The sequence below is a fragment of the Stigmatopora argus genome, chromosome 19 (genome assembly GCF_051989625.1).
Source record: "Stigmatopora argus isolate UIUO_Sarg chromosome 19, RoL_Sarg_1.0, whole genome shotgun sequence".
NCBI lineage: Eukaryota > Metazoa > Chordata > Actinopteri > Syngnathiformes > Syngnathidae > Stigmatopora > Stigmatopora argus.
Window position 1 is genome coordinate 13,530,252 of NC_135405.1, and position 12,861 is coordinate 13,543,112.

General features: G+C 44.9%; 1 protein-coding gene across 2 annotated transcripts in view; it reads right to left on the reverse strand.

Moving 5' to 3' along the window:
* Positions 1-12,861, reverse strand: part of bmf2 (BCL2 modifying factor 2) — a 30,654-nt gene that overhangs the window by 11,147 nt on the left and 6,646 nt on the right. The window contains exons 5-14 of one of the 2 annotated variants that reach the window (XM_077587408.1): positions 12,296-12,423; positions 10,692-10,782; positions 9,575-9,726; positions 8,777-8,913; positions 7,138-7,253; positions 6,980-7,038; positions 6,770-6,909; positions 2,673-2,748; positions 1,429-1,596; positions 420-685 (exon numbers count right to left, since the gene is read on the reverse strand). The gene's annotated coding sequence lies outside the window, so the exon portion shown is untranslated. The remainder of the gene's footprint in view (positions 1-419; positions 686-1,428; positions 1,597-2,672; positions 2,749-6,769; positions 6,910-6,979; positions 7,039-7,137; positions 7,254-8,776; positions 8,914-9,574; positions 9,727-10,691; positions 10,783-12,295; positions 12,424-12,861) is intronic. The other variant, XM_077587407.1, reaches the window with a different exon arrangement.

The window sequence follows — 12,861 nt, forward strand, 5'->3', positions numbered from 1 at the left end:
CCAGGCAAAACAAACCTCCCCTCCCCGCTCCGCTGGCAACAGCGCCGCAATTGGTTACCGTTTCCTGCGAGGACAGGAAGGCAGGGTAGGCGAGAATAAATGGGGGGGCGCTTTCGAGAATAAAAACCAATGCCCCCCTACCCCAGAAAAAAAAGAGAAAACACAACAATGTCCCCGAGTCGTCGAATGCATCACAAACGCAAAGACGCTAACTCGCTAACTCGCGTTGGTTCGTTCGCTCGCCCGCCAAAACATCCGCTAAGCCTGCCTGGAAACCGGCGGGGGAAACTTCCGCCCCGCCGCGATTGGCCCGGCTCCCTAGCAACGGCGCGCGCCGCCGCAGCCAGTCAGGCGCGTCGCGCCAGGCACACTGACCCAATGAGGCGGATTATTCCGAGGCGGCGGGCAGGCACACTGACCTGGTAACAGGCGGAGGAGTGTTGGGGGGTGGGGGGGTCGCCGCGAGCGAAGGCTGCATCCATGCTCCTCCCCCGATTGGTCCCCGGCGCTCCCGCCGGGATGCCATTGGCCGGCGGACGCACTCTTCCGCGCGCCCATTCATACATTTTCCGCAGGCCGGGCGGCGGGGTCGTCCGCCCTTCGCCGCCCCGGAGGGAAATCCGCGGGCCGGAGGTCGGCCGCCACGGGATTGGCTGGGCTTTCGTCCTAGTAACAAGTCGGGCTCCTGGTGTAAACACGGGATTAAAGCGGGCACGTCAACAGCTTGTTTGACAACAGCGGCGGCCTTGATGAGCTTGTTATGTGTGTGGCGGGGCGAGCAAGCCTGGAACTTTTGGGGGTCACCGGCTAATAAATGGGCTACTTGGATGGATTTTCTGACATCTACACTTGGATTCAGCGTGCTAGCTCAATAAATACATATGCTATAATCTTACGTTTACATGTGATGGAAGATAAAAGCCGTGCATTTGTACATTGAAATCCGTAAATCTGGGGCGGGGCGTAAATGTAAGGCTTGATTCTTGATAAATTTGAGTTACTTTAACCTGCTTTTTTTCAAATTCATTAAGTCATTGTGTAAGTCCACTTCAGTTGTTTATCGTATCTCCCAATCGATCGCGATCCTCTTTAAAAAATAAAAAAAAACGCCGCTCATTCCAGAACGAGCGTGGCGGGCCACCCGTTTTTTGGAGGCTCGCCACGGTCGCCGCGCGTTTTCCCGACGCTCGGTTTGTTTAGGAGCGCGTTAACATTCCAAATTGCTCGCCGCGCCAGCGTGGGGAATGAAAATCAATACCCCGCAGGTTGGGGAGTTCGCAGCAGCCAGTTAATGAGTTCAGCCAGAGAAATTTGGTGAATTTAGCACGCCGCGCATATTGCCAAATGCTACATAGCTGCGGGGCTATGTATTATAGAGGATGCCATTAGTAAAAAAAACATGAGCGGCGGCTTATGTGTTGTACCAACCTTGAACCGATGCATTGACGCGGAGAATTTCAGTCCCACGGACGACTGTGGATGTCCCAATCTCTTTGGTATCGCTTGCTACATTAGCATAATTGTGTGCATTGGTGCATAGGCGTCATAGAAATTCATCAAAGTGCACGTAGCTTCCCAGAATTTCCTTTGGCATCCCTAGAGTGGAAAAAACACCATTAGCGGGGAGCCAAGGAGGATTTTATCGTAATTTACATTAATTGGGTTGGGGGTTCTGGCCCAAAAATCACCATTTGCTAAAGTGGTTGCTTATGTGACGACCGGGTGCGCTAGTTAATTAGTCAGCAAGTTTCATGGGATTCCAATTTCCACCAAATGATAGCATATGTTGGTTAGCATTATTTTACACAGAGTTTAAAGAAGCCGAATGAATGATTTATTTGGTTATCGATGATTTCACAACCTTAGCAACAAGTTAGCTAATTAGCTCACGAAAGGCTAGCTTCAATTTTAGTTCTATGAGCGATCACAAAATGAAAGCATATTGTTGCGAGAATTAGCTAGCTGGCTTCTTGGATGCTATTAGCACAAAATGGTAGCTTATATTTGTTAGCATGAGCAAAAAAAAAGAAAAAAATGACGAATGAGAAGGTACAATCAATCCTGTTTGTCAACATCTTGCTAAATTACCAAAGCAAAGGCGCCTAAATTCCCCCAAAGCCGAGCTCTTTGCGTGAGAACTTTTAATTACAGCCGAGCGTCCACGGCAGAAGAGCGAGCGCGCGTTCCCATTTTTTATTTTTGCCAGCACTTTAGCGCACGTTAATCCCTTCCTCGGCGTTCCCCGCCAGCGCCTTCATTTGCATGATAATAAAACGCGCCGTGAAATCAAACTAGGAAACGTGAGCGAGCTTCTGTCGGTGTTTAATTTAACAAGAAGCGCGAAAAGAGAAAGAGAGGGAGGTTTTTTTTTGCTGGCTATTCATAAATCTTTCATTATTTATGCACCGGCTGGCGGTTCTCGTGATATGCCCCAACATGTCCAACGTGCCCGCTATTTGTTTCCCTTTTTCCTGGAGACAATGGCTTCATGTTTTATTTCCTGGTATCATCATCCTCCCCCCCCGGATACGAAAAGTCAGACTCGGCCATGCTTGGCCGTATCCAATTAGCCGCACGCTGGCAGCGCAGGTGATCTGCACCAAAAAAAAAAGTTCTACGGGTCATTTGACGGAGGATTATTACGCTAACCCCCCTCACCCGACACTACTCACTGAAAAAGAATCCCTTAAGTGAAGAGGGATGATGTCATCGCCCAAAATCATGTGACACATGGCGGCGCATCCAAGCCTAAAAGAAAACATTAAATCAAGTGAGTCACGTGATTTGTCTTTATAATTTTTTTTTTTGTCTTTTATGATGCTTTGTCTGTGAGCTCAACCCTGAAATGTGCTATGAAATTCGGCAGCAATAGCAGGACATATTTTGGACACAAAAAAGGCTTAAAAATAGAATTAAATGCTAATTAGTCTTCCTTCCTAAGCAGCTTTGGCCCCACCCACTCAAAATGACATCACACTCGGAATGAGTTGCAGATTTCTGCTAGCGTAGAAGCGCTACTCTTTTCTGTCAACACGTACTAGCTAGCTAGCGCAGTGCTAGAAATATGATACAAGGCTTTTTGAAAAATATTAACATAAAAAAAATACTGTATACTTACGTGAATGTTAGGCTTATTCAAACACCGTTTTAACCGATTAGCACTAAAACATCAATCAAACTAGCTTTGGGGCGGCCATATTGGTAGGGGCGATTTTCCCACTTTAAAGTCCATGCATTGACATTAAAATATTTGGAACGTACTCTGCGATTGACGGCATTAGCCGCTAAAACTCCCGCTTTCAAACGCGGGCGCCGATTTTCCAAGGAAGACTAAGTGTCAAATCGCGTGATGTATGTAATTCGGCGGCCATTATCCAATCAGCGCACGCTGGCTGGCTCCGTAACGTTTGCCAGTTTAAGCTAACGCCTACTTAAATCTTGTAGAATTTTGTTAATGTTATTCTTGAGGGCCCGAGGCAGCCAATTTGTCAATTTGGGTGATCCTTTTACGGCACGCCAAATTCTATTTTGTGGCTAATTTAACAATGAGCCGCAAATTGAGTTGGGCGGCTTAATGTTGGACTTCTTCCCATTAGCCAAGGGTGGATTTGTTTTTTTCTTCCTTTAAGAAAATCATTAGCGCTAGACGTCCAATCCATCTGAACTGGGATAGCTGAAAACTGTCTTGGGATTTATATTTATTTATGTATTAGATTATATCAAAGGCGTATTACCGCACAAGTCCGACTAAATTTATGGATATGTTGATTGATTGTTCAAATCCGATGACGAGGAAATGTAATATATATATATATATATATATATATATATATATATATATATATATATATATATATATATATATATATATATATATGTAATTTTCCCCCCAATTTGACCAAAGCTATCCAACATGAAAGCCATAAAAAAAGTTTTTTAAGTTTTAAATTTATGTACAAATGATGTCAAAATATTTGGTTCTGGATCATCTCTAGTTTATCACGTAATGTTTGTATTTGATATTTTAAGGTCAGTTGTATGTGCTTTTAATGTGATTTTTTTCTAAATGTAAAAAGTGTTAATTTTTTTGGGGGGGGGTTATATACGTTATCCAAGGCTATATATTTTTAAAAATCAACTGACTCTCGAATGTGCTGCGTTCAAGTAAATACTAACATGGGTTCCCCCGTTCAGCGCCACGGACGTCGATAGAGGTGCAGTCCCGGCAAAACGTCGGCAAGCAATGGCCGCCGGCCGTACTTTGCGAGTGGCCGCGACCGCTTATTAAACAGATGCGGCTTTGTTTGAGGCAGACGGTTTAAGCAAACACTTGTGGCCAGGGAGGGACCACCTGCTTTTTGGCTGACAGCACATTCCTGCCGCTCTGCCATGTGGCTAATGGGCCGCCGTCGCCCCTTTTCAGTCACTTGCTCGCCCGCCTTAACCAACATGTTCCAGAGGGTTCGGGTTAGGGTTAAGTCTCTCTTGCTCCAAAAAAAAGGGAAACCACATTTTCAAAGTCTTTTCAACTCTGTCCTGAACCCCCTTGAGACGTCCGTCAACAAAAGACGACACACACGTACGTAAAAGACGGCTGGCGGGTGGGGCGGGTCGCAAATCAAAGCACCGCTTCTAAAAGAAATCATCCAACCCGATGAAGCGAGCCCGGCCGGGGTCTAAGAAGTAATGACTTCACACGTATGGCGCTGTCTATTTCCGCGAGACATATCATCAAATATTTATGAAGAGGTTTCCACCGCCGTTTTTATTTTTGCCACCTAATTGTAAAATCTTGGCGGCGGCTCGTTAAAAATCCAACAAACTTAGTCGCCGCCAACTGTCACGGCCGAAGACGTCGTCGATATTTCGCTTCCCGCAAAGTACGACTTTGTTTTTACCAAGTAGTAGCTCGTGCGCCATTTTTTTTTAGCAATAGCATCATGGAGTCTAATTGAAATGAGCCGCACAGGAAATGAGGTCATCCCCTCGCGACCGTCCAGAAAGCGATGATGTCACGGCGTCTCCGGTTCCACTCGGCAGAGTACTTTGTGTAATGGGGTAATTGCGTCCCGGTTAAGCGGGCGCCGGGGACGGCCAAACGATGGCTTTAATTCGCCGGGGGCCAGCCGAGCGCCACGTCCAATTAAATGGGAAATTAGCATATTGCTCACCTGCACCAAATGTGCTTTGGCAATGATGATAATGCAGCCGGCGCTCTGATAGGATCATTAACGAGGCTTCCCTCGGGAAACGCGGGGGAACATCAATCATTTATAACCCTCATCAAATGTTTATCGAGCGTACTCTCAACGTTAATAACAACAAGTTAACTGCCATTGACGTGCGGACCTACGATGAATAAAACGCCGGCGTCCAATCAAATGATCAAATACGTCAGGAGTTCTCGCCGCCGGCCCGTCCCAGTCATTAAATATGGCTTCTTTTTATGTTGGGTATGATTTATGAACCATTTTTTTTTTAAATTTGTCTGCTCTACCATGTTAATGATGTCTATACCTTTTTAATGTCAACTTTATATATGGTTGAAAAGTCCAATTTCAATTTGGCGCCATTGTCTAGCGAGCGTGACATCCATTATCCATCACCCGCCATGTCACCACGCGCAAGTGAATTACGTCGTCCGTCCGCGCGAGCAAACCCGTTTTAACCTTCACGCTCGGTTTTGCATATCAAGGCCCAGATGATTGTCGCCCCCCCCCCGTCCCCGCCTCTTCGCCATTGTTTACGCGGGCGCCCCTCCCCTCGCCGCCCCTCCCCGCCTCCTCCGCTCGGGCGCAAGACGTCATGTAAACAAGCCGTGAAACGGGGGTTACGTTCCGCGTGGCGGCGCCGCTTAATTACAACGTGGCTAACGCAAAGCGGAGTCGGGGGGGGCGGGCGCTTTATTCGCCAGCCGCCGAGGGCAGGTGTCCGTCGGACCGTTATGCGATGATTACATCAATAAAACGCGCCGAGGGTGACATCATCGGCAAAGCGCTGCGACGGCTTGAAAGTCTAAGGGGGGATTAAAGGGGGGGTCGGGAAGGGTCGCATGCTTGGGATCACCTTTGACCTTGTTTGAGCGACCTTTCGTGAGTTGGCGGCTTAAGCTAACAATGAGGAAACTTTTCTTTGTGGTTATCTCATCTTTTTTTTTTTACGACCTACAATTACTTTCAGCAAACAACAAGTGCACTTGCTCGTTTTGGAATTTCACACGGGGCATAAAAACTCAAAGTGAAGAGATGAGCGGTATGCAGGGGATTTTGAGGGCGGGGCTAGTTTTGACAAAGAACAAAGTGGCGTCAATAAATGTTAATGTTTGGTTTTATGCTATGCATAAGGGCTTTTATTTGTTTTAATGTGTCCAACAAGCAAGTTCTGACGGTGGCGATTGACAATTTTTTGAAATGTAGTGCTTTTTAGACCAAAACCTTGGAATTTTTACTTGGGGTAAGTTTAGGACTTTTAGTATTTCAAAACATTGAAATTCCGAGGTGTACTTTGAAAACAATTCAACCTTTTATATGGCCATTATGTTGGATAACTTTGTTGAAATTGGGAAAAAGAAGATATTTTTCAACAAAATCCGCCAAATGTCCCCCCCACCTGAGAAGGACTGTTTACAAAAGCTCCCCAAAAATGTGCCGAGTGTCAAATTGATGTTTATCGGTAAAGAGGTCACTTCCTGGTGTGCGCCATTATGATTCAAAGGTGGGGTGGAGTTGGAATGTGGCATTGATGGCATCAAAGAGTGCACATAACATACCTTTTGTCCAGTGTGAATGCCCGCTTCTATTTTTAGGGTCCAGACTGGAGGTTAAGCCCACCGCCGCCCATCCGCCTCGGGGCTTTTTTTCTTTTCGCAGGTGTCCCGCCAAGGGGATTTTCTGAAGACTCGCTCGGCTCCTATCAAAGAGCCACAAGGTCAATATTTGCGCTGGGAGACACTGAGGAGAAAGTAGGCGGATGGACTTACGGGACCCAAATAGCAGCAAGAGTCCCGCTTTCAAGTGGGAGGACGCGATTGGCCAGAACCTAATCGCCATTAAAAGATGAGCTTTCTTCCGAGAAAATGCTCACTTTTTCCACATTATTATTTGACACCTGACAAGAAAATTGCATTTTTAGCCATACCTGGGATGACAGCCAAGAATCAAGATCATTGAGTTTTAATTAGCCCTCCTCAATTAACGGCCCGCGGGCCAAAGCGCCGCTTCCTCCTTGACGCGTTTTTAACATTCAGTATTTTCCTGTGAATGATACAAAAAAAAACAGTAGTAGAGAGAGAGAGAAAAAATCAAATAAATGAGTGAAACTAAGTAGACGTAAGCATTAAAATGAATTGTTATTATTGTTCATTCGCCGATACTGGACTGGCGTACGTACTATATTCTGCCCAGCAACAGGTGGCCATGAAAGTAAACGAGCGCCATATAAAATGAAAGCAGGTGGCTTCCCCGGCTATATACTATACATGTATATAGTATACATTGTTGATGCCCCCTGCCATATTTTGCCTATAAAAACTTCCCGCGCAATGCGGTGCATCTTGAATTATGTATCCGCCGCCGTTCACCTTCCGAGCGAGCGAGCGAGCCGATCTCGTGACGGGCTCGCTCGCCTCGACGTCGTTCGGGGAGGGCGCCGGATCCCCCCGCGGGCCCACGGACATGCTTTTGGCTGGGCTTTTCCTCACCTGGCGTGAGAGATTGGCCTCATCAATTATGGAGGCCCCGACTTTTGAGGTACTCCGTTACGCCCGGTTAGACATGCGACACGCAAAAAGTAGTCACGGATTGGAATTGGGTATGTTTGTTCTAGTCCCCAAAAAAAATAATGGTAAACAGAGAGACTATTTTCAGTCATAACAATTACAAAAACACTCATTTAAAATATACTATTTAGTAGAATTAAAATAATACGACAAAATTAACTCATTTTAAAGCAATGAACTTTTAGTTGTAAAATTGTACTGTCATATGAAATCTATTGTCGCTTTAACCAATTTATTTTTAAAATAGTAAGCTCTAAATTTTAAAACTTTATTGAATTAAAAATACATTTTAAAAAGTGTTCTCTCTGTATATACCTAAAATGTATGTTTAAAAAAACTTTATTTCGGAACATCTTTTTTGCCGTTATTTTATCGAACGAGCGCACACGAAAAACAGCGCCCTCCGGTGGTAGAGGTGTGTCTCTCTCCTTCCTGCCCCCCATTTACTCAAACCCGCTATGCGTGCTAGCTGCAGGTGGCATTTTTTTCCGCGGTATAAAATCCAGGTCAAGCGAGATGATACAAAGCCACACACACTGGTACTAGCGTAAGAAAAAAAAAGAGAAGAAAAAAAACGAGTGAGCGCGTTTAATTTATCGTCTCTTTGAAGAGCGTTTTGCGCTCCTAAGCCGAGTCGACGCCTCGCGTCGGCTCCCTCAAATCCCCGACACGGCTCCGTCCGACGCCGAGGCTTTGTTCCGTCAAACGTCAGCGATGTTTCCGCCGGCGGAAAAAGGTCTTTTTGCCCAGATACAGTACAGAGCGCCCGTACGTGCGCGCGCCGCGGCCCGCGAAGGAGGGGGGGGGCGACTTGTTTACAGCTCTCGACGGGGAAAGAAAAAGACAGCGGCGGCGGCGGCGAGAACTCCGAGGGCCAAAGTGCCACGGCGGACGGGATAAAAATATGAGCAGGGCGGTGAGCCCGCTGGGCTTCCAAGTAGGTTAACCCCAATCTCCGCGTCCGACCCGTTAGCCGAGATTTAACTTTGCGGAAGTTACCTTGAACTCCACCGTGGTCCTTTAGACGGTCAATCCGTCGGAAGTGGGGGGGGGGTCGGCGGCCATCTCAAAGGCTCTTCTCGTTCACAACCACTTGGAGACCTCTGATTGGGATTTAGGATTGTACACGGATGCACCTGGGGTGGTAGAAAAATTCAAAGGTCAACCGGGTTCATCCTTGGGTGCCATTTCCAGGTACCACAATGTGCCACAACCATTTTTTCAAAACAGTTAAAGTAAAATAGCTTTCACAGCATTAACTCCACTTCAAGTTGGACGTCTATCGCTGTCACTGAGGGGGGAAGGTTTTGAAAATAAACAAGCCTTTTTATCATAGCTCCTTCATGATAAAGTCGCCCCCCACCAAACCTCTAAAATCTTATCCAAGATTAATTGCATTATTTTTGTATTATATTACACGTCAATTAGTGTTTGATTTTTTTTGGGTATAAATTTGCAGATGATATTGACATGTTTATGTTTGTACCGACTTTGAAGCTGTTCGTTAGTTCCCGACGCCATGCAGAAAGTTAGTCGCATCTAATTTCTGTCATATTTGAACTGATTTCGTGGCGTTACGAAAGATGCTGGCGACCGCGGGTCAACTTGTGCAGGAAAAGCTGGTTTTTGAAAGGGAAAATATTCCGTACGCCCGCCTGCCCGCCCGCCTGCACACTCGGACGCCCACGTGACACCCACGCAGGTTTTGGAGAGCCCGGTATGTTGCTTTGTGAGCCGAGCGAGGGCTGGAAAGAAAGAAAGAAAGGAGGCGGGGCCACGGTGCGAGAATGACATCACCTCATCTGAAATGTCACCATTATCTCGGCCGACTTCGGGGGTGACATCATCGCTCCGGCGAGCTCCTCCCTCCCCCCCCGCATTGGCTCGGAGGCGGGCCGTTTGTTTGTGTGCGAGTGCGAGCGCTGGCTTTCAAGGGAAATTCACAGTGGCTGCAAAAACAAATTGTATTAGAATCATTGATGGCGGTGGCAGAGTGAACTACATCAGCCAAATCTTTCATATTTATATTCATTCAATTCAGTATCAAATGTAGATAATATTAGATATACTAATGAACAACGAATATAATGGTCCTTGAGTACTTTTGTTTTACTATGTGGTTACCCTAAAGTGCCTCATTGCGTGAAAATATTTCAAATCTAAATAATTACAGATATTATTGATATAATAATTATTCCGAACATTTCCGTTCATATTTGAATGGCGATTTTTTCTTAAGCCTTTTTATTCTAATATTTATATTCACTGATATTCTTATTTCTATCATTTTGACTCCAATGATTGTATTTTGAAATTGACAGTTATTTTTGTATTTATAAAATATTATTTACATCTCCATTCTTTATATAATTTATATATATTGATGTTGTATCCATTGGAAGAATTCCACCACGCATTGCAATTGCAAGAATCCTATTTGACAGACAATTGGCAATAAATCAAACTCAAACTTAAGGAAATGATTCCAGCGTCAAATGGAATGCACATCTTCAAGATTATTTTAGCATTTTGTCCCCCACCCAAAGTAGGTGTCCCCACGGCGTGCCCGTCGTGGGGAAAAAAAAAGCACCATAAAAGGCAGACTATCGTAAGCAACAGCCAATGAGAAGCGAGCACTCTCGCCCAGGAGTCCCGTTTATTATCCGTGGCCTCCCGCTCCAAACCATAAAAGGTAAGTCACGCACGCGGGTGCAAACAATGGCTTGGGCGGAGTCGCCACCGCCGTTTGTAACAAGTGCAAGTATACAGGTGCTTTAGCATCGGCCAAACAAGTGCTTTTAAATCTCTCACGCCACAAGTATTTGTTTTTTTAAAAGCCTTGTCTGGTTTAGAAGCCCGGCGGGCCTTCCACGCGCGTCCAAACAAGCAAAAGAGTACAAGTTGCTTTTCTTACCTTTTGACGCTGGGCCGCTCAAACCGGTTTCAAGTTGCTTTTCCCAAATTTGACGCTGGTGAGAAACTTCTCTGTCACCTGGTCGATGTCACTGGAGAGAGAGAAAGCCAATGTTTTATTCAACAAGTACATGACCTTCACGCTGGTTTGAGCATCAAGTCGAAAATTTTCATCGAGCAGTTTGGCTCCAAACGGAGACCTTCGATCACCCTTGAGATTCACTTCAAGTCGAATTTTTACTTGTGGAAAAAGTTGTTTTTGAATCCTTTCATTTGGGATATAATTGTATTTAATCTGCCTTCTCGTAGGATAGTGATTTTATTTTATTTTATTTGGTAGTGTCTCATATTTGAATTAATCCCACATAAAATGACAACAAAATAAGTCAATTTGACTTTGTTTAATAACTAAACCTACAGTATTGTGCCATTAGAATGCAATTAATTGAGATGAATTAATGACTCTGTCGCCAATTCATTTTCTAACCATACATACATAGTGTATAAATCATTAATTCAGTAATTAATTATTTCTTTTTTTAGAGGAACCACTCCACTGATTACCTGACAGAATAATCAATTATGTTACACAAAAAAAATCATGTTTTATAAGCAAGACTTATTACCGTAAAAGCCCCAATACTAGGTGCACACTAGGCAAATTTGATCAAGTTAAAAAACTACTTTAGGCTAATGGCAATCTATTTAAATGGGACATCTTCATTCGCATATTGTTTTGAATGCCTAACAAAAACCACTCATTCCAACAGTCAATGTAGCGTCCCACTGCGCTTAAAGGTTCCCGCAAAGGTCGGCGACCTTCTGACCTCGCGGGACGACAATAAAAACATTCAATTCAATAAGAGTCCGCCATTTCCCTCCGATTTGTTTTGGGGGCCACATTTACCAGCGAACGTGACATCGCTGGCAGAAATGGAGAGATGGAGGAGCACCAAAGCATTCCAGGTCAACTATTTGGCGACCGGAGGGCGGGGTCGCCAAGGTGGGCCGGCGCGGCCCGGCCTTTTGGAATATTTCACCCCTCCCGGAGCGGCTCCCCTAAAAATAGGCCGAATAGTACGTCCCACCCAAAATGTCTTTGGGCGGGAGTCATAAAAAGCATGGCTCGTTCCGAAGGGAGGGCGAAGAAGGAGAAATAGCAAAGCAGGTCATCGCCAGCGACAATAACAAATAACTCCACTTTCATTTTTAGTCTAGGATCCCTCTGGCGGACAAAAGGAGAACTGCCAGTGCGGATCACTACTATGTATGCGTCTATTTAAAGATTTGTCAGTTTCATTTGTACTTATCAAATAAATCGACATTATCTTGATTGTCGGTTCAGCGTTCAGGAAAAACTATTGACCTAAAAAAAAAGTCATAATCTTATTTTTTTTTTTTTAGGTTTTAAAATGTAAATCCTCATTTACATGTTTTAAAAAGCTTATTAATGAGCTTAAGTCAATGAATATTTTCTCACTTATATGGACCTCGCAACACAGGTCATTGACGACGGAATAACTTCCGGCAAACTCTCTCCCATTGGCGTCTCCGGACGTCTAAATTGTTTCGACCGTGGAATCGGATAACATAGCGGCGGCGCACCTGTCGTAGATTCCTGGCCCGCTTGTCCCGGACGAGGGTGTCGCCCGCCGTTGCACCCTGGACGCCGCCCCCGACCCCGTCCAGCTGTCAACGTCGCGGCTCGGCCAAGAAGGCTGAAGGATGACTGGCTGAAGAAAACAGAAAAACATATTTAGATCAACGTGTGCATCATGGGGGACAAAGACAAAGACAAACTTTCTTGTTAATAGCAAATAGTACTCGATGTGGCTGTGCAGATATTTGATGTATTTGCCTCTCCATTGTTCACATTTATAAGCTGGAGTCAAATATAAACTTTTGTACAAGTGAAATTTTGAGGCTACAAGCTAGCATGCATTTGTCTTTCTACTTCTTCTATAACGTTACACATGCTAACCATTGAGATGAGAACACTGACGCAGTATTTACGATTTTCAAACATCTACGAATTCTAGCTAATTTAAGTTGTAGTGCCCTCTAGTGCTCATGATAAATAGTTAACGTACAAAAATCCCCCAAATAAATCGAAATCAAATAAATCATTTGAAAATGATTTATTTGATGATACACGCTGTAATAATGCCAAA